At 42.9% G+C, this 24,396-nt stretch overlaps 1 protein-coding gene across 4 annotated transcripts in view; it reads right to left on the bottom strand.

The window, feature by feature from the left end:
• Positions 1-24,114, bottom strand: part of LOC132834374 (membrane progestin receptor gamma-B-like) — a 92,647-nt gene extending 68,533 nt beyond the window's left edge. For all 4 annotated transcript variants that reach the window (XR_009647178.1, XR_009647179.1, XM_060853216.1 and 1 more), the window contains exon 1: positions 23,992-24,114. The gene's annotated coding sequence lies outside the window, so the exon portion shown is untranslated. The remainder of the gene's footprint in view (positions 1-23,991) is intronic.
• Between the last annotated feature and the right edge of the window lie 282 nt (positions 24,115-24,396).

Raw genomic sequence — 24,396 nt, 5'->3', positions numbered from 1 at the left:
TATTTATTCAGTACAATCAAAACAGTGCCCTTTTTGACTGCAGCCTGCCAAACAAGATCATGAGACCATGCTAGATCACTCTAGCACTTTGTCAGAGGTGCCAATACCTGAGTGAGATGATAAAATGACAAGCCCATATACCTGTTTCTGTGGCTCAGATCAATATTCACAATCCCACGTCGATGTGAAGGAAAGCATCTGGGTGGCATGGTGGCTCAGTGATGCCTCACAATGCCAGGGTCCCAGATTTGATTCCAGCCTCGAGCAACCGTCTGTGTGGAGTTTGCACATTCTCCCTGCATGTGCGTGGGTTTCGTCTGGGTGCTCTGGTTTCCTCCCACAGTCCAACGATGTGCAGGTTAGGTGGATTGGCTATGCTAAAATTGCCAATGTGTTCAAGGATGTGTAGATTAGATGCATTAAGTCAGGGACAAATATAGAGTAATGGGTTAGAGAATGGGTCTGGGTGGGTTACTGTCTGGAGGGTCAGTGTGGACTTGTTGGGCTGAATGGCCTATTTCCATGCTGTAGGGATTCTATGACTCCCCAATGCTTGTGTTTATGTGCCACCCCCAGGCAACATCAACTTTCATCCAGGGGCAGTTTATGGGATCTTTCTGTGTAGATACTGGCTTGAGTCTGCCCAATGAAGCAACAGTGTTTGCATTCAAAGTAATTTATTATGTAAGAAGAAATAGTGACACTTTTGAGAGATATTATACAATATCGTTATATATCATACAATATCAGAGAAACCTATGGCTGACTGTGTTTCTCATTGGGTACTTGGAGCTGGTGATAACAATGAGCATGCTCAAACAACCAAGGAGCCTGAGACGCCACTCACAAATGATTTCCTAGTAACAACAATGTCAAATTTTAATTAACATCTCAGCCTCATGAGACTATCATCAGTTGTTGTAAAAACCCATCTGGTTCACCAATCTCCTTGAAAGGAGGAAATCTGCCATCCTTACCTGTTCTGGCCTGCATGTGACTTCAGACCAATACAATGTGGTTAGCTCCAAACTACTCTCTGAATGGCCAAGCCAGCCACTAAATGCAACGACAAGTGCAACGGAATGTCCAATAAAGCTGGTCTGGCTCACACTGCACAAAAGGGTTTTTTTTAAACAAATCCTTTAAAACATCATCCAATGCCATTTTAGTGACTTTAGCTTCCATTTTGAAGGTCTTATATAAAGGTAAGCAGATGAACATTTGACAGTGAGGTGAAGGGTGGGATATGGAGATATTGGTACAGTTTCCCAAAGAGGTTCGCTTTGAAGAGTGTCTTACAGGCGGGCAGCATGGTAGAAAGGGGAGACATCTTGGGGAAGGAATTCCAGAGATTAGGACCCAAGCAGCTGAAAGCGTGGCCCCAAATATTAAGGGGATGGGAATAGGTGGTGCACAATAGGTGAATCGTCCAATTCTAAATACAAGGATGAATTTTCGAGCAACTCTCTTGATAGTCAATACTGTTATGTGCAAACTCATAATGGAAGATTTAAAATAATGAACTGGGTATGGACTAAAATTTTAAGGGGTTAATGGTTTATCTTTGTCAATTAAGCAAGCCAGTTGCAGAAGGATGACAGTAAAGGTATATTATTATTGACTTCCTTGCCTATGAGGTGTGAAATGGAAAATATCTTGCAGAGTTTTGCCCCAGATTTCTGCCTGAGCCCCAGGTGGATAGTTCCATTGACTTGAGCTGTGATTCCCTCATGGCCCAAAGTCTGCTGACACTCATACGCTGAGAAACGGCACTTTGTTGGGGGGGGGGGGCGGGGGTTGCGGAGAATGTATCGGAAGACGAATGTTCTAACTGTGAGTCCTGTGCTTTCAAAGGTAGAAAGGAGAAAATAGAGAGAGAGAGAAAAAAATCACATGAATATTTGTTTTGAGGTCAAAAGTAGATAAGAAAGTGTTTTTCATTAGCCAACTCCACCATCCCCAGACACAACAAGGCAAGTCTGTCTTTGGAAGGTCATGAACAACAGGTGCTCAGTATATTTGCCAACTCCATTTGGCTGCATTCCTGCATCACATGACCTTCTGAATCAAATCACCTAAAATCCCAGCAATTGTCTTTTCTCCAGCTGCACTATCATCTTCCAACAGGAAAGGGAAGAAATAATTCTGCCCAATTGGATTAATCTTGACTTCTAACACCCACACTCCCTGGCCCCTTTCCTCAATGTTTTCATAACTGATATAGAAGCATTCACAAAAGTGAGAACAAAAACTAATTTTCCTCAATGCTGAACAGACTTTTTTCTCTCTCTGGACCCTGGGGCAATCCTTGAGGGTTGGCAGTACTAGTGCACAAGTGGAGAATGTGTTGAGCAGCACAGACCCCAGAAATTGTGAACTAGAATCCTGATATTTTCTAATATTCAAAACTGCAATGACAATAAAGCAAAGGTTTTTGGTCAGTATTCACCTACCAAAGGTCCGACAGAATCCAACCAACAATCTCAAATACTCCACACCCACTCCTCTGGTCACGTGAAACAGAGTCATAGACATATACAGCACAGAAACAGACCCTTCGGTCTAACTCGTCCATGCCAATTATATCCTAAATTAATCTAGGCCCGTTTGCCAGCACTTGGCCCATATCCCTCTAAACCCTTCCTACTCATATACCCATCCAGATGCCTTTCAAATATTGTAATCGTATCAGCCTCCACCACTTCCTCCAGCTCATTCCATACACGTACGACCCTCTGCGTGAAAAAGTTGCCCCTTAAGTCTCTTTTATATCTTTCCTCTCTCACCCTAAACCTATGCCCTCTAGTTCTGGACTCTCCGACTCCAGAGAAAAGACCTTGTCTATTTATTCTATCCATACCCCTCCTGATTTTCTTTTACTTCCCCTGGGATGCCCTCTGTTTTGCAGCCTCTCCCAGGAGTTCAGCAGGCTGTGGAAATGAAGTGCTGGGAAAGCTAAAGTGAGGGTGCTGAATATTTTAAAAACTAACAAACTAAATATTCCTACATAACTGATCACCCAGAGATAATGTAAAGCAAGCAAAGAAATGTGTTTCCTAAACATTGAAATTTCTTTTAAGGCAATCATCCTGAGATAATATGTAACTGTGAAAGTAACTGCTTTGTTAATCTCCCATTATCTCAAAGTGAGCTTTCCTGCTCACACCTTGGCAAGATCATATCACGACGGCTGTCATGTGAAAGTAATTCAAGTCACATAATGCTTTTTCTCCCTTTTGTTCACGAGGATCCTGTCTGATTTAAGGCAATACAATAAAACTATTGTTGGTCTTTTCATATGAGAAAGAAATTTTAAGGGCAATTTTAAGGACGTGTTTTAAAATTAAGAAGCAACAGAAGAGATAAAAACAACCCATGATTGAAGAGATACAGGTTCAATGTTACATACGGGAAATCTCTATCGGAGAGTTTTGCAATGGTACTGCAGTACTTCTTAAACTAATGCTTGAAGTGGAGCCTTTGAGGCTAGATCAGATAGGAGGGTGAAGACTACAGGAATAAAATGATATAATACTATTGTTTGCCTGAAGGGTAAAGTTAACAAAAGCTGGCTGGATAGGATTGAGTGAGTCCAATCAGCTTTTGTTAGCTTTATCCTTCAGGCAAACAATAGTACTATATCATTTTATTCCTGTAGCTTTCACCCACCTATGTCATTCCATATTATCTTGATCTGTTTAACAAGTGACTGAAGTTTACACTATGTTTTCTGTCATAATTGTTGCTCTTTCAGGGAGTAACCTTACCCAATGCTTCAACATTGCCCAATCCACATGAAGGTGGAGCTGACTCCATGAGTGTATTTTTGCACTTAATAGTTGATCTGTTATCTCTTTCATCTCAAACAACAAATCTGCATTTGTTAGTATCTGTTCGGGGGATTTAAGCATTGCCTGCCTGGCACAGCATTTATTACCTGTCCCTAGTTGTCCTTGAGAAGGTGGTGGTTAGCTGCCTTCTTGAACTGCTGCAAGCATAGAGCTGCACAGCACAGAAACAGACCCTTCAGTCCAACTCATCCATGCCGACCAGATATCCCAGATTAATCTAGTCCCATTTGCCAACACTTAGCCTGTATTCCTCGAAACCCTTCATATTCATATACCCATCTTGATGCTTTTTAAATGTTGCGATTGTATCAACCTCCACCACTTTCTCTGGCATCTCATTCCATACATGCACTACCCTCTGTGTGAAAAAGTTATCCCTCGGGCTCCTCTTACATCTTTACCCTCTCACCTTAAACCTAGGCCCTCTAGATTTGGACTCCCCCACCAAACTATTAACAATGTCCAGGCTCCTCCAGGATTTATAAATCTCTGTAGGGTTACCTCTCAGCCTCTGATGCTCCAGGGAGAATAGTCCCAGCCTATTCAGCCTCTCCCTGCAACACAGCCCGTCCAACCCTGGCAGCATTCTTTTAAATCTTTTCTGAATCCTTTCAAATGTTACATCTTTCCTGTAGCAGGGAACCAGAATTGAACCACAGTGGCCTAACAAAGTCCAATACAGCTCCAACGTGACATCCCAACTCCTATAGTCAATGCACTAACCAATGAGAGCAAGCATACCAAATGCCTTCTTCACCTGCCTGTTTACCTGTGACTCCACATGCAAGAACTATGCACCTGCACTCCTAGGTCCCTTTGCTCAGCAACACCCCCCAGGACCCTACCGTTACGTGTATAAATCCTGCCCTGATATGGCTTTCTAAGATGCAGACCTTCACATTTATCTAAATTAAACTATATGTGCAACTCCTCGGCCCATCTGATTAAGGTTCTGTTGTACTCTGAGATAACCTTCTTTACTCTCTACCACACCTCCAATTTTGATGTCATCTGCAAACTTATTAACCATGCCTCCTTTATTCACATCCAAATCATTTATATAAATTATGAAAAGCACTGGACCCAGCACCAATCCTTGAGGCGCACCACCTCCTCTTCTATAATAAGACACTACAATTTATTTCTCCAAGTTCTCTTGCATTCATCTCCTTCTCCATAGTCCATGTGCTCTAGGTAGATCCACATAATCTGGTGTTGTGGATCTTGTGCTCCCTTAGGGAGGGAATTCCAAGAGTTGACCCAGTGACAATGGGGATATTGAATCAAGACGGGTTGGTGTGTGGATTGGAGGGGAACTTGCAATTTGTGGTACTCCCATGCATCTACAGCCCTGTCCTTCTAAATCAATGTTTCCCAAACCTTTTTCTGCTGTTACCTCATTTCACGTCTTGAAATTTATCATAACCCCTCAGTGAGAACTCTCTGAGTTGTGGTGGTCGAGGCTTAGACAGTAGGGGCCTGGTTGTAAGGGCAGCACGGTGGCACAGTGGTTAGCACTGCTGCCTCACAGCGCCTGAGACCCGGGTTCAATTCCCGACTCAGGCGACTGACTGTGTGGAGTTTGCACGTTCTCCCCGTGTCTGCGTGGGTTTCCTCCGGGTGCTCCGGTTTCCTCCCACAGTCCAAAGATGTGCGGGTCAGGTGAGTTGGCCATGTTAAATTGCCCGTAGTGTTAGGTAAGGGGTAAATGTAGGGGTATGGGTGGGTTGCGCTTCGGTGGGTTGGTGCGGACTTGTTGGGCCGAAGGGCCTGTTTCCACACTGTAAGTAATCTAATCTAATCTAATATGGCTATTATACTTCAGTTGAAACTCTATAGTAGCTGCTATCACTTGACAACTCATAACGCCAAAATGTCAGCTCCATTTGGGAAGCATTGTGCCCAGACTGTAGTTGTCTGGAAGATGTGGTGGTGAGTTGCTGCAGTGCATCTTGTGGATGGTACACAGTGTTGCTACTGCACATCAGTGTAGGAGGGAGTGGATGCTGATGATGGTAAATGACGTGCCCATCAAGCAGGATCCTATTTATGCTGCTTCTTTAACTTGCAAAATGTTCCATGCACTTCGCAGGAGCATAATCAATCAAAGTTTGACACTGTATCACAACTGGACTGACAGCCAAGAACCTGCTGAGAGAGAAAGATTTTGTGGAGCATTTAAGGAAGAGAGTGAGGGGGTAGCAACAAAATAGAGAAGTTTAGGGAAGGAATTCCAGAGCTTTGGACCAAAACAGCTGAAAGCACAATCACTAATGGTGGAGTGATTAACATCAATTCTAACTCCCTCAACTGAGTTAATTAAAGCAGAATGTTTCTAATGCTACAGTAAAGATACAAAAAGATTAAAAATGTACAATATTTAAGGTGGAGTGAGAGAACATTTTCATACACACAGACGTATGAGGCTGTGGAATACATTGGTGGTGATAGTGACTGAAGCAAGGGCCACTCCACCGAGGACATGCAGGTCCTTGGACTCCTCCACCGGCAGAACACAACTACACGACGGCTGGAGGAGGAGCGCCTCATCTTCCGCCTGGAAGACAGGCCGCTTACTTGCGGAACGCTTCAGAGAACACCTCTGGGCCGCCCGAACCAACCAACCCAATCACCCCGTGGCTCAACACTTTAACTCCCCCTCCCACTCCACCGAGGACATGCAGGTCCTTGGACTCCTCCACCGGCAGAACACAACTACACGACGGCTGGAGGAGGAGCGCCTCATCTTCCGCCTGGGAACCCTCCAACCACAAGGTATGAATTCAGATTTCTCCAGCTTCCTCATTTCCCCTCCCCCCACCTTGTCTCAGTCGGTTCCCTCAACTCAGCACCGCCCTCCTAACCTGCAATCCTCTTCCTGACCTCTCCGCCCCCACCCCACTCCGGCCTATCACCCTCGCCTTGACCTCCTTCCACCTATCCCACCTCCATCGCCCCTCCCCCTAGTCCCTCCTCCCTACCTTTTATCTCAGCCTGCTTGGCTCTCTCTCTCTTATTCCTGATGAAGGGCTCGTGCTCGAAACGTCGAATTCTCTATTCCTGAGATGCTGCCTAACCTGCTGTGCTTTGACCAGCAACACATTTGCAGCTGTGATCTCCAGCATCTGCAGACCTCATTTTTTACTCGAAGCAAGGGCCATGTCAACATTGAAAGGTAGGTTGAATAGGTATTTGAAGATAAACTGAGATAAGGATGTAGGAATAGGACAATAAGCTTGACAGTGGATGATAACAGCAACACAGATCTTTTCGGCTGTGACTATTAGCTATTTTTCTGAATAAATACTGTAATAGTTAGTCTCTGATTTGCTCACTATGCAATCACTTCTGCTGGGACAACGTTCTCCTGATGCGCTAACCAAAGTAATCCTCTCCTTCCAATACGATTATCGGCTTAAAGAAAACTGCATTTTGTCCTTGACACACCTGAGTCAAACCTTTGTTTGCAAATCAGTAAAGAAATAATAAAAAGATCTTGCATTTATATGACATCTTTCAATCCTTCAGGCTATCCTAAAACATTTGTACACTTACCTTTTGAAGTGTAGTCACTATTGTTCATTAGATTAGATTACTTACAGTGTGGAAACAGGCCCTTCGGCCCAACAAGTCCACACCGACCCGCCGAAACGCAACCCACCCATACCCCTACATATACCCCTTACCTAACACTACGGGCAATTTAGCATGGCCAATTCACCTGACCCGCACATCTTTGGACCGTGGGAGGAAACCGGAGCACCCGGAGGAAACCCACGCAGACACGGGGAGAACGTGCAAACTCCACACAGTCAGTCGCCTGAGGCGGGAATTGAACCCAGGTCCCTGGCGCTGTGAGGCAGCAGCGCTAACCACTGTGCCACCGTTCATGTCGAAACCTAGCAGCCAAATTGCACACAATAAGTAACATGCTAAGGACTGAATAATCTGTCACATTGGTTGAGAGGTAAGTATCTACCAGGATGCTGCAGGGAAAATTTTTCCAATAGATACATGGGATATTTTATTGAGTCCAAATAGGTACGTAAGGCCCTCTGTTTAATGACCCAACCAAAGAAAAGTGCCTCTGACAGTGTAGTATTCCCTCAGTATCCCTGCATGGGAGATTGCGGGCACAACACTGCTCACTCAGGGAACAGTGAGTTACCATTTCAGATCTGAACCCTTTGTCAGGTACCAGATTTCATGAATCAGAGGTTGAATCAACTAAAACAATAGGAGACGATTCTTATCTATGCCAGGTCTTTGAAAGTGCTATCTAATTAGACCCACATGCCCCTTGCTTTGTACCCCCTCCCCCAATAGACTTGTGCATCTTTCCTTTTTGAGGTTCATATATCAAATTTCCTTTCAAACATTGTGACAAAATCTGTTTCTACTGCTCTCTCAGGCAGCATGTTCCAAATTAAAATGGTTTCTTTTCCATCATCTTTCATTTCCCTTACAGATTTGCCTCCAGCTTTCTCTTGGTCCCTGTTTACCGTGATGTGGAGTTGCAGTGATGGTCTGGGGTGGATAAAGTTAAAAATCACACAACACCAGATTATAGTCCAACAGGTCTAATTGGAAGCACTAGCTTTCGGAGCGCAGTTCCTTCATCAGGTGGTTATAGACACCACAGACACTCACAACCACCTGATGAAGGAGCATCGCACAGAAAGCTAGTGCTTCCAAATAAACCTGTTGGACTATAACCTGGTGTTGTGTGATTTTTAAACTCTGTTTACCATGTTACGCAAGTTTATATCAAACAGCCAGACTTGGATCCTCCGCGCCTTTGGTCTGACAACTTTCCACCACCCTATGTCAAATTCTGAATAATCTCAGGTAATAGTAGAGTCCTATTATCTCTCCCTTGTGGTCCTCATTTTCAGGTTGAGAGGCATTTTTATGCACTAAGTGATTCCCTACCATAATTATGTAGTCTTATGTCATATTTTACACATGCCATTTAAATCAACATGTCTATGTTAGTGTTTCTATGCTGGTGTTTAAACTCCACACTACCCTCTATCCATCCTTCAACAATAATCCCATCAACAAGCTCTCCAATTCTGTTCTCCTCATGTGTTTAACTAATTCCACCAGGACTGGCAACAAGCTGATTCACCCAAACCTTTGCACAGGGATATCTGGTCAGCATGGATGGGTTGGACCGAAGGGTCTGTTTCAATGCTGCCCTTCTCTATGACGATGACACCTTCAATGAAGCCTCAGACTTTGCATTAAACTGAAGTTATCAACTGCAGAATTGAGGAGTCATTGATGGACTTTGAAATGCAGATAAAAAGAACATTTCTGAGGAAGGATCACCGAACCTGAAGCGTTAACTCTGATTTCTCTCCACAGATGCTGCCAGACCTGCTGAGCTTTTCCAGCAATTTCTGTTTTCGTTTCCGATTTCCAGCATCTGCAGTTCTTCCGGTTTTTAAAAAGAGAACTTCCCACTTTGTGATCATTCTGCCAAAGGAATGTTTGTTTAAAGGCAATGGTAATTTGGGGAATCTTGATTATTTTTACCCTCACTGGTGTCCAGAGAAGCACAAAGTCTGTGTTAAAGACCTTGGACTTTCTCGATCAGTACATGCTCAGTGCCAGCCCTGGCACTTTCAACTCCTGAATCATAAGGTTGAGGGTTCAACTTCCACTCCAAACACTTGAGTACTTTAGGGGAGGTGATGGCCATGTGGTATTATTGCTGGACTGTTATTCCAGAGATTCAGGGACCTGGGCTTGAATGCTTGAAGTTCAAATCCCGCCATGGCAGATTCAATAAAAATCCGAAATTAACATTCAAATGATGACCATTGTTGATTGTCAGGAAAAAACCCATCTGGTTCACTAATGCTCTTTAGCGAAGGAAATCTGTCATCCTCGTCTGGCCTACAAGTGACTCCAGACCCATAGCAATGTGGTTGACTCTTAACTGCCCTCTGAGCAATTACAGATGGGCAATAAATGCTGCCTTAGCATGAATGAATGAATAAATAATAAAAAATAACAGAATGTCAACTGATGCATCATTATATCCTATTGAGGAAGTGCAGAATAAGGTTGTCAAAACAATCAAAAGGGAGCACGGTTCACCTTCCAAATCCCTGACCTCTCCCATCTAGAAGAACAGGCGCAGTAAGTGAAAAAGGAGCATCACCACCAACAAATTCCCTTTTACACAGTACCCAACTTAGAATCTATCACCATTCCTTTATCACTGGTGGATCAAATCCTGGCTCCTTCCCTATTTGCAGGGCAGGGAGTTGGAAGCTGCTGTTGAAACTTCTTCAGTGCATTATTTTAGTGTTACAAATGGTACACACTCAGAGTTAAGAAGATGCTACCTTGGTGCAGGAAACAGTAAATTTAGGACACATCTAAGACTTCTCAAAAACACTCAGGGGTTGGGCAGGAAATGTTGGCCCAACCAGTGAGGTCCATATCCCATATATGAATTTTTCTTTAAAAATCAGCATATTATGTTTCTTCAAATGCAGAGGAATTAATGAACAATCAATGGATTCCTAGGTATATAAGGGGAACCACAATTCCAGACATTATTTAAGAGACTATTTGATATTTGCAAGAGTGGAGTTTACAATCTTTTGGACTGATAAGCTCAGCTTTTCTCATCTTTAATTATTTTCAGAACACTAGGCCCAGCAAAGTATCGTCTTCAACTCCTTACTGTTGACAAGAGGATTGCATGAGAAGGGACACTATGCAGAACTATACAGTGCTGGAAGGAAATGAGAAATCAAATCCTGCTTTCATTGGCATTAGAACACCAGAAACAGAATTTGAAAAAAAGGACACCAATTTAGCTCAGTTTACCTCAGATTATCTGGAAGGGGAAATTTCTCAAACATTTGAACAAAGGAAGCTGACTGTTTCATGCTGCTATTATACAGGTTGTTCTGCTATAATACATGTTTTATCAATGTGAATTCACTGCAGTGAGATTGACGAATTGGGAATGCTGTTTCTAAAGTGCGAACTTTTAAAAATTGTGATAACAAATATACCTGTTGGACTATAATCTGGTGTCATGTGACTTCTGACTACGTAGACAAAAGGAATTTATACATACATTGCGCCCTTTTCACGGACAAAACAAGATCATGGACACAAGATTCCTGATGAAGATCTTAAGCTCGAAACGTCGATTCTCCTCCTCCTCGGATGCTACCTGACTTGCTGTGCTTTTCCAGCACCACTCTCTCGACTCTGATCTCCAGCATCTGCAGTCCTCACTTTCTCTCAAGATCATGGAAACTGCCGATCTTTGCTGTGTTCCCATGGTAACACCCTGATCAATCAGAGTCAACCTACTTAAGGTCAGAGGATTAAGATTGACAGTGTCTGTTGTCATCTCCATGTTCGTGATGGCCCAACCAATCAGCACCCTCTTCTCACCTTCTATAAAAGGGTAAAAACCAAAAGAACTGTAGATGCTGTAAATCAGAAACAAGACGGAAATTGCTGGAAAAGCTTAGCAGGTCTGGCAGTATCTGTGAAGAAAAATCAAAGTTAATGTTTTGGGTCCTCAATTCCGAGGAAGGCTCACCAGACCCAAAACGTTAACCTTGATTTCTCTATAAAAGGGTGCCCCTATTTTCATGTCTACAGCGTGCATCCTAATTCTAACTACTGTAGCGTGATAAGCTTTGATATCTTGCCTTAAAGTTCTACGCTACTAAGTAATTATCTGCATATTGCTTTAAAGTTACAGCTAATCTAAGTACCAATTTAATCAGCTTCTACTTTTGATTACAAAAAGCTCTGAAAGCAGAATTAGTAAAACTCTAGGAAAAGATTCTTGCGTGCTTCCCTAAGGCACTGTATCTCTATGGAATGAGCATTCATTGAAACTGGTAATGACATGCCAATTAGTTGGACAAATATCAAAGTGTGAGTAAGCAGTTGAGATGAATACAGGTGGAGATGATCAAATGTAATGTAGTGTTGTTGTTTCACTTGTAGGGATGGTGTCTATGGAATGCAGCTAGTCAGGGTTGATGCAATGTTACACCAAATATTCAGGAAATTTAAAACCTGTAAGAGCCAAGTAAGATTCAAAGAATGTCTCTTCGTCGTAATGTTCCTTGCACTTACCTACCATCTCATTATTGTCTATATTATACATGTGGATAATTAGAAGATGTCCCTTGGAGTAAAAGATTTCTCTAGTGTAGTGCATCCATTTCTTCCATTTTCCTCTATTTCCACCACTGCCGCTGGGTAACATGAGTCTGCTTTTAAATCTGCACATTCCTAAATAATAGGCTTGGTCTCTGATTTTGGTGGCTTTGTAGCTGAAATTGCCATAAAGGGACATGTACCACATTAAACACACTTAATGACAACTGCCGTAAGAGATTAAAAAAAAGTATTTACTGGGACTGCTCGAGGTTGTATGAGAATATAGTCAGGGCATGATGCAACTTGATGTTACACAGATATTCATTTCTGCAATTATAGGAAATAAATTGAGTTTGGTATCTTGACCGCTCTGTATTCTGGTAATTGGATGTCAAGAATTTGGTGAAGCCGTGGAGATGCTGGTTTCATGTCACAGTCTTTGTATTTTGTGACGATATTTTGGTGAAGCAACAGGAATCCAAATATTTGTTGACTCCAGTTCAATCAATTCACTTCCCACTCTTCTCTGTCATACTGTCTCTCCCAGACAAGCCTGAACAGCTCCACCTATCCATTGCTGCCTCTATCCAAATTTCTCTCACGGCGGACTTGATTTGGAAACTGGTTCCAGATGCCAATCTGTTATAGAAGCTGGGAAATACAAATTCACTTTGGTTTGTTCCTCATTTTTCACTGGTAAGTGAATGCTATTTCAGTTGCAGCCCTTTAATTGATTTGCTTTCTAGGCCATCTTAAAGGGTAGTCAGGAGCCACCAACATAGCATCTACCTGGACAGAACTCCAAAGCTTAGGGCCAGGATAGCTGAAGGCACAGCCACAACGTTTGAGTGAGGGATGTGGGGCATGCAAAAGAGGCCACAGCAGGACAACCACAAAGCTCTTGAGGTGTTTTGGGGTAGGAATAGGTTACAGACCGAGAAGGGGAAGGATTTGAATCTAAGAGTTACATTTTAAAAACGAAGGCATTAATGGACAGGTGGCAAGGTTTAGTGAGCAGAGGAGTGATGAGTGAATATATGCTTTCCATGAATCTAATTACAGGCAGCAGAGATCCAGATAATTTCAATTTCTGGAGGACCGAAATCTTCATTCTATTACCCACAGGAGTTGAAGTCAATCAAAACACTGGTATGAACTCTAGGGGCTGAATGGCTTCCTGATGTGCGCTAATGAGTGTACAACTCTGAAACCATTTCAGAATAAAAGTCAGCTGATTTAGCCTTGACCATACACCAGAACAATTTGAAGCTGTTTGGTTTAATTTCACCTCATACAATGCTGATTAAGCCATCAGGGCAAGTTAGCCACACCTTCTACTCCTGTTATCATTTGAACCACAAAGTACGTGACACAAGGTTTCAAGCAGCTATGTCATTACATTAACAAAGAACTTATATTTTAACTTCACAAATAGAATCAATGCTGGAATGTTTCCAAATTAGGTGCTGATTGAAAGTTAATAAATGTTTGTTGACAAATTTATTAGCAACTAAGATATTGGTCGATACTCAAACTGTATCCACTCTCAAGTAATTGAACACTGAAAAGAATGCTTTGTAATATTTGATAATTATTTCACTTTATCAGCTGTGACTCAGTTGGTAGCACTGTTGCTTTTGAATCTTCAGTTTTGAGTTCAAAACTTTCTCTAGGGCTCAAGCACAAAATCAAACAAGGCTGACGTGCCAGTGCAATACTGAGGGAGCACTGCAATGTTGGAAAGTGCTGACTTTTGGATGAGGAGTTCACCTAAGGCCCCTACTACATGCTCATATAGATGGGAAATAACCCGTGATATTGTTTTGTTGTAGACCAGGGGAGTTATTCTCAGAATCCTTATCAATATCTATCCATCGATCAACAACACACAAACATAAAGCAGATTACCTGATCCTCTTCACATTGCTAACCATATCCACCAAAAAGAATTTTGATTCCCAAGAAGAACAATGTTTGAACTGAAGAATTGTGTGAACCACTCTCTGTGAATGCTTTGATCTGAACCTTCTACTCTTGGGATGCTCATTGATGAGGGACCCAAGCCAAAGGAGCTGGATTGCAAGGGGTTACCAAAAGCTCAGGGTGAACGAGATAAATTCTAAGGAGGAGAGAGAATCAGTGAGGTCAGAGAGGTCTACAACTTGTGTTTAAACATGGGGGACTATCATAAGGTGACATGGGGGTAATCCAACAACAAACAATACTATGTTAAAATGGGTTATGGAACACTTAGGCAGAGAGCTTGGTTTTGTTGAATGTGCTAACAGGGGTAAAGGGATGGAGAGGAGAGAAGTTTCTGGACGGAATTCCAAAGCTTAGGACCGGACCCCTGAAAGCAAAGCTGCCATTGGTTGAGTGAAGGAAATGGGGTATACAAAAGAGGAGAAAACTAACTAAACGTAAAGCCATCACTCTGGGAGAGATTCAACTGGTAGCGGGTTTAACTTGAGGATCACCACATGTCAGGCAATGGGCAATGCCAAGAAGGTGGGACCTTTCTGGTGACCTCAGCCAGTGCAGGATTTGAAACCAGGCTATTCGCATCAGATTGCAAACAAGCAGTCCAGCCAACTGAGCTAACCAACAATCATAACATTCTTGGTGTGTTTTAGGAGTATGGAGTTTATTCTGCGGTACTCTCAACCAAAAGCAAAATTTGTTAGTTTACTTGAATATAAGCTACAAGAAATATCCTTTTTAAAAATTTTTGCATGCGATATAGGCATCACTAGCAAGGCTGGTATTCATTGCCCTGAACTGATTGGTTCTGTAGGTGAGTCTGGAGTCATATGTAGTCCAGACCAGGCGAGGATGGCAGATTTCCTTCCCGAAAGGACATTCCTGAATCAGTGGGTGTTTATGACTATGGTTATTAGTGGACCAGCTTTTTAATTTCAATTTTACTGAATTCACCTCTGGTGAGGTTGGAATCCACATCACAAAACATTTGCCTGGAACCCTGGATTTCTTGTCCATTGACATTAACACCAACACTCTGTCTATGTGGAGTGGGTGTGCACATGGTGATGTTTGTGATGATGAGGCCTGTGCAGAAGGAAATAAAGTCAGTGGGAATGTTGGCTACCATTATGCTACTGCCTCCACATTAGCACATTGCTTGATGTCTAGTCTGATTCAGGCAATGTATCAAGTTTTAGTCACAATGCCAACAGGAATCATTCAATCCAATGGTGATAGTGCAGTGAAAAACCACGAGACTAATCCCTGGCATCAAAGGACTGTAATGAGGACAGCATGGAGAAACGTGGGGGTTGAAATTTAGATACCTCACGTACACACTAGAAAACACAGTTAACTAATAGGCTATTCTGAGGCTATTCCAGCAGCCAAGCATCTGAGAATGACAGTCTTGTCCTGGCTGCTTCTTCCCGGTATTCCATTGCTTCTTAATCAGCTTTCCCAGAGGCTAGGAGCTGTTAACTGAACTGTGATGAATTTTGTCTTAATTTCTCTTTTATTATTATGCATGACTTCAGTCATTAACATAGGCGCCATAGTAGGGTGGCTTATAACACTTTTCACTGTGTACAAGTACACGTGACAATTTATTTCTATTCTATTCTAGATGTGATGTGGAGGTGACGGTGTTGGACAGGGGTGGACAAGGTCAGAAAGGCACATGACATCAGGTTATAGACCAACAGGTTTATTTGAAATCACAAGCATTTAGAGTGCTGCTCCTTCATCAGCTGAAGTCCCTTCTATCTATACAACTTTACTTTTAATGAGGTATCTTTCAGTTGTCCAAACTCAGTGGATTCGGCCAAACAGCTTAGTGCCTATCTCACTTTTCCTCTCCGGTGACATCCCATGTTGAACCAATGCTCTTCACAGTCAGAAGTCACGTGACACCAGGTTATAGTCAAGATTGGAGTGATGCTGGAAATACACAGCAGGTCAGGCAGCATCCAAGGAGCAAGAAAATCGACATTTCAGGCAGAAGCCCTTCATCAAGAAACCAGGTTCCTGGTTGACACCAGGTTATTGACACCAGGTTATAGTCTAACAGATTTATTTGAAATCACGAGCTTTCGGAGCCCTGCCTCTTCATCAGGTGAAGTCTCGAAGCTCCGGCAGTTGTCACTGCACCTGACGAAGGAGCAGTGCTCTGAAAGCTTGTGATTTCAAATAAACTTGTTGGTCTTTAACTTGGTGTCGTGTGACTTGTGACCTTATTCTAGATGTGGAATACATTCTTTCAGCTCCTGATCTACAGCCAAAATTGGCACGAGTTTCTTTTGCTTATTTATATTTAAATTCACTTTGGAATCTGAAGTTGAGTAATGCCATATATACTGTAAGCAAATTCCTTGACAAGGTTATGTTTGTACTCTGAAAGGAGGGAGCAGTTCGCCTCTGACTTTTTATGCTAATTATCAAAATTGCTGCAATTGCATGACGGTATTTTCTCTGTGTAATCAGCTAATCATTAAACAGAAAACCTTTGTTCCAGTAAAAGATTCATGCAGTCTGTACCCACACCTGACACCACCTACTGTATATCAACAACTATCACTGATTGCTCTGAAAATCCAACTGATTCACTAATGTCCTTCAGGGAAGGAAATAGAATTGTACAGCACAGAAGCAGACCCTTCAGTCCAACTCGCAGAAAAAGTGAGGACTGCAGATGCTGCATAGTCAGAGTCGAAAAGTATAATGCTGGAAAAGCACGGCAGGTCAGGACAGACGATCTTGGGACTGCAAACCCAACAGTTCAAAGTGGAGAATATTTTTTCTTTTGCCATAAGAAGCACCTCCTGAAAACAGCGTGATCAACATGCACACACTCAAACCATCTAGAGCAAAGGACAGTACACAAGAGTAAACAATGTACCTGTGCATTTTTAATGATAATTGGTATTTGCAGGATTAGTTCAGGGCTAGATCACGGCATATTGTCTTCATTACCAAAAGGAGATGGCCCCAGCTACTGAGTGGTTAGTATGAGATTGTTTCCCTTTGCTTTGCATACAGTCAGGAGTTTCCCTTCCGCCTCCTGTGCCAGTTAGCTCTGCTCTGCTCCCCTGGCATCAGCTGTGGCACAACACTGATAGCACTATGGCCTCAGAGTCATGGGCTCAAGACCAACTCCAGAGCCACAGAAACAAGGCTGACACTCCTTGATTAAAGGAGAAAGTTAGGACTGCAGATGCTGGAGATCAGAGTCGAGAGAGCGTGGTGCTGGAAAAGCACAGCAGGTCAGGCAGCATCTGAGGAGGAGAATCGACGTTTCGGATGTAAGTCCTCCATTGGGAATTCCTTTGGGGGCACAGCAAATCTGATGGCACTCCCTCAGAGGAGTTTCCCTGGTGCCCTGGCCAATATTTACACCGCAACTAGCCCATGTTGCAAAGGTAATCTGTGCTTGTACTGCACTTCGGGATGGTTTGAAGTGATGGAAGGCTCTGTATAAGTACAAGGCCTTCTTTGCTGCCCTGGCAGCTTCTCAGGGAGGGAGAGGCAAATCCAGAACAAGCTGGGGTCTGTCCAACCCTGCCGCACATCACTCAGAGCTTTTCATTCAAATGCATCTTTGTCCCCAAACAAGTGCCACTGAAACTTGGGGTAAAAAATGAGGTCTGCAGATGCTGGAGATCACAGTTGAAAATGCGTTGCTGGTTAAAGCACAGCAGGTCAGGCAGCATCCAAGGAATAGGAAATTCGAAGTTTCGGGCATTCCTGATGAAGGGCTTATGCCCGAAACGTCGAATTTCCTATTCCTTGGATGCTGCCTGACCTGCTGTGCTTTAACCAGCAACGCATTTTCATCACTGAAACTTGGCCTTGCTAATTCTGCTGTTGAGGCAATGTGCTCTGGAGTTCACAGCATGTATATTATTGTGGCCTAGAGTCATTGAAACATACAGTACAGAAGAGGTCTTTTGGTCCATCCAGTTTGTAGCAGAAAAAAACCCTAATACCAACTTTAGTACCATTTTCCTCTACTAGGCCCACAGCCTTGAATGTTATGACATTACAAACATTCACCCAAATACTACTTTTTAATTCATTCACAGGATGAGGGCATCACTGGCTCAGCAGCATTTATTACCCATTCCTAATTATCCAGATGGCACATCAGAGTCAACCTCATTGCTGTGGGTCTCACATCACATGTAGGCCAGATCAGGGAAGGATGGCAGTTTCCATCCCTAAAGGGCAATGGATTCTGGCTCAACATTAGATTAATTCCCAGATTTCTACTGAATTTAAATTCCATCATCTGTCATAGCAGGATTCAAACCAGCATTCTCAGAACATTACCTGGGTCTCTGCAATAACATTCCACACTACTAGGCTATCACCTCCCTATATTTAAAGATTGTGAGGTTTTCTGTTTCAACTCCCCTGCTTGGCAATGCATTCCAGATTTCCACCACCCCCAGGTGAAAAAGGTTCTTAATCTGATCTCCTATAAACCTGCTGCCTTTCATCGTAACAGCTGACCATCCACTGCTCATCTGGTGGCTCATTTATCGAGAGCCTCTGAAGGGCTTATGCCTGAAACGTCGATTCTCCTGCTCCTGGGATGCTGCCTGACCTGCTGTGCTTTTCCAGCACCACACTCTCGACTCTGATTTCCAGCATCTGCAGTCCTCACTTTCTCCTCATTTGGTAAAGACTCTGCCAAACATAGTGCTCAACCACATGAAGAATGACTTGTGTTCATAAGATGCCTTTCATGACCTGAAGTATGGTAAGAATTTGTATTGGCAACAACAACTTGCAGCAAAAGCAGAAACTGCGAGAGAAACTCAGCAGGTCTGGCAGCATCTGTGGAGAGAAAGCAGAGTTAATGTTTCAAGTCATACAACACAGAAACAGAACCTGTGGCCCAACTCATCCACAACCAAGTTTCCTGAGCTGAACGTGTACAGTTTGCCTACATTTAGCCCAAGTCCCTCTAAATCTTTGCTATCCATGTACCTGTCCAAATATCTTTTAAAATGCTGTAATTATGCTCACCTCCACCACTTCCACTGGCAGCTCATTCCATGCACACACCACCCTCTGTGTGAAAAAAGCTGCCCCTCAGGTCCCTTTTAAATCTTTTCCCTCTCACCTTAAACCTCTGCCCTGTAGTTTTGGGCACCCCTAACCTGGAGAAACGACCTTGACTGTTCACTTTATCTCTGCCCCTCATGATTTTATAAATCTCTATAAGGTCACCCCTCAGCTTCAAGGAAAAAGGTCTTAAACTACCCAGCCTCTACTTATAACTCAAATCCTCCAGTCTCAGGTACATCCTTGTACACTTTTGTACTTCTTTCCAGTTTAATAACATTCTTCATGTATCTATAAACCAACTCTGGGAGGATGGGACTGAAGACCTTTACTGAAGAAATTCCAATACCCAGCCAAATGAGGAGATACTAGGATAGGTGAGGACACTTGGTGACATCACAAGTGGTCTTTAAGGAGATGAGAAAGATGGACAGGGTGCGACTAAGAGTCGAATGTGTTGTGCTGGAAAAACACAGCCGGTCAGGCAGCATCTGAGGAACAGGAGAATCGACAAAAGCCCTTCTTCAAGTGCAACTAAGAATCTAATTTCAGCAGCATGCAAAGAAACATTATTGGAGTAAGAATAATGAGGTTTAATTATCGTGAAGTGGCATGTTGGTACAGTAGTGAGCACTGCTGCCTCGCAGCACCAGGGACCTGGGTTCAATTCCAGCCTCAGGCGACTGTCTGTGTGGAGTTTGCACATTCTCCCCATGTCTGCGTGGGTTTCCTCTGAGTGCTTCTGTTTCCTCCCACAATTCAAAGACGTGCAGGTTGGGTGAATTGGCCATGCTAAATTGCCTATAGTGTTTAGGGACGTGTAGGTTAGTTGCATTAGTCAGGGGAAATATAGAATAATAGGGCAGGGGAATAGGTCTGGGTGAGTTACTTTTTGGAAGGGTCAATGTGAACTTGTTGGGCAGAAGGGCCTGTTTCCACAATGTTGGGATTCTATAATGTGGGTCTACTGTTACCTTTGTCAATGGTAGAGGCGCCTTATGTTTATTGCTCCACAAAAGAAATTTTAAGCAACTGCAAAACAAGAAAGCATATCTCTGTGAATGTGTCCTTACTGGTAGGGCCAGTTCTACAGCTATTTTGTTGAGTGGGCACAGGAATCCTGTTGCTACGAGTGACAAGAATGTAGGTTATTGAGACAAATCTGGCCTAACATTGAATCAAAGTCTGATCCAGTAAGACATTTCAGTTGTTTATAACAATCTGAGTATGTTTTACATTTAGACTTCTGGCTGATGCCTTTCTTCCTAATTTCAGTCATAACCATTAAAGTGATCCCATCCAAGTTAGACAAAACATATTTTCAATTCTAAACTTTCATTTCCCTTCCTTTCCTAAAAACATTCACTTTCTCCAGAAACCTTGTATACTAGCAGATCTTCTTTCACAGAATCACAACTGCCTAGAAGGAGGCCATTTGGCCCTTCGTATATGCACCAGTTCTATCCCTCAGTGCCAATCTCCTGCTCTCTCCTCACATCCTTCAATTCTATTTCTAACCAAATATTCATTGTCCTCTCCAATGTCTCAAATTGAATCTATTCCCATCATGTTCCCAGGCAGTGCATTCCAGATCCTGACTACTCACTGTGTGAAACAGTCATTTCTTACAGCACCAGTACTTCTTTTGCACATCACTTTTGACCTATGTCTTGTTCGTTTTTTTCCTTTTACGACTGGGACCAGCTCTCCCTATCTACGCCAACCAGGCTGTTCATGGATTTTGAAAGCCTTTATCAAACCTCCTCTTAGTCTTCTTCTCTGCAATGGGCACTTAAGGGACTTTTAGATAAGCACATGCAAGGATTGGAGGGATATGGACCAAGGGCAGGCAGAAGAAATTAGTTTCATTTGGCATCATATTCAGCACAACATCATGGGCTGAAGGGCCCATTCCTATATGCTGTACTGTTATAATGTTCTAAGGAGAATAGCCCCAATTTATTCAATCTATCCTCATAATCCCTTACAGTGGATGTTTCCTATGAGTGATCCCAGTGAGTAATTCCCCACTTTTCACCATTGGGTGAATTGGGATCAGGAGTGGGAAAGATTCTACAAAAACCTTCTATGATAATGCCTTAATAAATGCTTTCCAAATCTATGAGTGCACTGGATAGAGCAGAGAGCGAGAAGCTGTACCCACTCAAACACATCTCATTGCCCTGTCATAGAACATTCTGGATTTTAGTTTGAACCTGAAACAGACAGGATGGAATCGTTCAAAGAATCTGTTACACAGAAAATGCCAACAAATCATGTATCCAAAGAACCATTTCTGACAATCTTCAACCCATCTATCTAAATATCCATCCAATACCCTCTTGAATGCTTCCAAGTGAGCCTGCCTCCACCACTTTTCCAGACTGTACATTCTTTATCCGGAGATCCAAATACACCATGGTTGATCACATGTCATGGAAAACCAGGGGACATAAGGACAAGCTCATTAGATTCTAGCTTTATAACTGTGTAAGTCATAAGTCAATAATGATACATTTGATCATTACCATCCCCCATTCATTCACCCCCAAACCCCAACTGCCACCCCAACCAACACAAGTACAGAACAACCTTCCACGATAAATACAGCATGTATACTTTGAATAACTGCCTGTTGTTTTTCTGTATGTTTCCTGGGATGTGGATGCCACTGTATTGACACCTCTCCAATACACTTTTGCCCAAAGAGCAAACATGGGCCAACTATTTGACCCTAAGGTGCATCACTGCCTTCCCCAAACCTGACTCAGACAGCAATGCCTGCAGGAGCCATTCAATGGCAACCACAACTCGATTAACATGAATTTCTATCAATGATAGACATAACTTTAAACGTATTGCTGAAAACTCAATCACACTGCAGTGTGACAGTCCTTGAGTTCAGGTAAGCAAACTAATCTCTAGTGATCTCAAACATTGGACCCTTTAAGCACAATTTAGGGCTTGAGCTTGCCCTCAAGATCATAGAAATAGGAAGAGGCTGTTCAGCCCCTCAAACCTGTACAATGAGATCATGATTAATTAATACCTTTGCCCCACTTTCCTGCTTTGTTCCTATCTATGGTGCTAGCTGCTTGCATTATATATAGTGAAGGAGGTGTCCTATTGTGCTTGGTTCAGTTGGTAGCATTTGTATGTCAGGACATTGAGAACTCAAGTACCACGGAATTTGAGCATGTGGTCAAGGCTCTTATTTTAATGCAGGACTGAGAAAGCGCCATGTTGTCAGAGGTGCTTTGTATGGATTGTTACGAGACTGTAACGTACCCATCAGAGTCACCAACTTGAGGCAAGGACACGCCAAGGTATATCATAGACTTTTAAAAATGTTATTTGAAGAAATGTTCTGCAGGGTCTAATAAAAACAGCTCATCCACACCAAAGTGGAGGGAGGCGTGGGACACGGCTGTTACGAGTCTGTTACAAATCTCCTGCTGGAATATGCCTATGCAAAGGATGTCTAGAGGAAGATGCAGTGATTACTGTCAAGGATCGTCCTGAGCCACTCAATGATGCGAAACTCTGCGCTCCACGGCCTGTTCCCTGGATGTACATCGAGATAAATATTGATTGTGCCTGAAGGACCATCAAATCAGTGAAAGATGCTCTTTGGTCTGCCCAAAACCTGTCGGTCTTCCAGAATAAGGAGGTGAACTCGACCGAGTGTCGCAGACTGGCACGTTCCAAAGTCCAGGACTATGTGCTAAAGCTTGGTGCAGCTGTCGCCGAGGCACATTGGGGGAAAGACCACGATCTGAGGACATTCTGCTGAAGTTAAATGGGGGTCCATTCAGTTACTGCCCCTCCTGGTGTCTCAAATGCATGCAAATATAGTCTTGTGAAAATTAGCGATGCCTTTGGTTTTGTTTGCTGGATTGAAACAAATTCCAATGTTTGTTTGTTTGATACGCTACTGTACCTCTGAACTGCATTTGTGACTTTTTTTTGTGAATAAAGTATACTTTAGAAAAAACAATCTACTCTGATTGTAATGTTGGTAAAAACACAATATAACAAGGCCCCTTGCACCTGACAGGTGAGATTTAAAGACACCCAAGCAGTTTTTGAAGGGGGATTTTGCAATGTCCCAGTCACGACACTGCTACTTCATTGCCACTCATTCAAAAGGAAAACAAGTTAGCTGGCAGTGCATCTGTTGTTGGTTCGATCTTCCTGTGCAGCAGGTGGGCAAGTTAAGGTCAGGATGTTGGGGGGGTAGTTCATGAGCACTGAACAGGGAGCGACCTACTCTGAAGGGAACATCTATGACCTAAACCTTGGGAAGGCTTTCAAATTGGGTGTGAAACCGCAATCAGAGATAAAGATTTCAGGCCCAAATTCCTGGTGGCATTTTTCAACTGAAGCTAAGTTGAGCTATCACAGGGCTAAGAAAACCCCATAATCCCACCACCATCCCCGCCCCCCCTTGTTTCAGTTACCATGGTGATGACCCTGAAATTCAAGTGATATATCTTGTTGTGGAACTCTGATTTTTCACAGGGTCTTGCTGGTGAAGGGGAAAACAGATGGAATAATTTTGTTCAGCGTTGCCGTTCCTTTAGCTGTAGGATCATAATGAAAATCACTGAGACAGCTACTGTTAACGTCTGAGAAACATGTGGCCCTGAAATAATAGTACAGAGGTGGTCTTCTAGCCTCAGGCATACTCTCAGTAAGATACAGTACTTTAACTACAGACTTGGAAACAGAGAAAAAAATTCTGTTGGCAAACAGCGAGACAGATCAATATTAAACATCAAGACAACAAAAGATAGCATCTGCTAACAATTAACCCAAAAGAAAGCACCGTGTCTCCTGCAGCGGCAAAGATACAAAGTGCAACAAGTTGGTTTCTTAGTTACAGACTCAGACTCCTGTTTAAATTCTGTTTAAAAAAAAGGGTGAGACATACCTGCTCTTACTGTCTTGAGCCGCGTCTAAGGTGCACCTACCTGTGATATTCACAAGTAGGTGTGTGCATGTGCCTGTGTGTGTCACACTGTTATACTGCACTTACTTCCTGATCTGCCACCAACATTGCTGTTGGCTGGTCTGGTAAGCTTGGGAGGGGAGGGGAAGGGGTGGAGAAAGGACACAGCGAAGAGGTGGAGTAGTATGACAAGAGGGTGTGTGGGGGAGCAGACATAGAACGAGCAGACACAGGAAATCCTTTAACTCAATTGTTGGTTAAAATCCTCTCGTTACCAAAGATCTGGAAATAGGATTCGGTTTGGAGGCCCAGTGAAGTGTATGTAATAAGATTAATTATTATAACTTCAGTTTTGCCATTCTGCACAAATAAATGCAGAAAAGTAAG

The sequence above is a fragment of the Hemiscyllium ocellatum genome, chromosome 39 (assembly GCF_020745735.1).
Source record: "Hemiscyllium ocellatum isolate sHemOce1 chromosome 39, sHemOce1.pat.X.cur, whole genome shotgun sequence".
In the NCBI taxonomy this organism is placed as follows: Eukaryota; Metazoa; Chordata; class Chondrichthyes; order Orectolobiformes; family Hemiscylliidae; genus Hemiscyllium; species Hemiscyllium ocellatum.
Note: the sequence above shows the minus strand (reverse complement) of the source record. Positions and strands in the feature narration are given on the sequence as shown.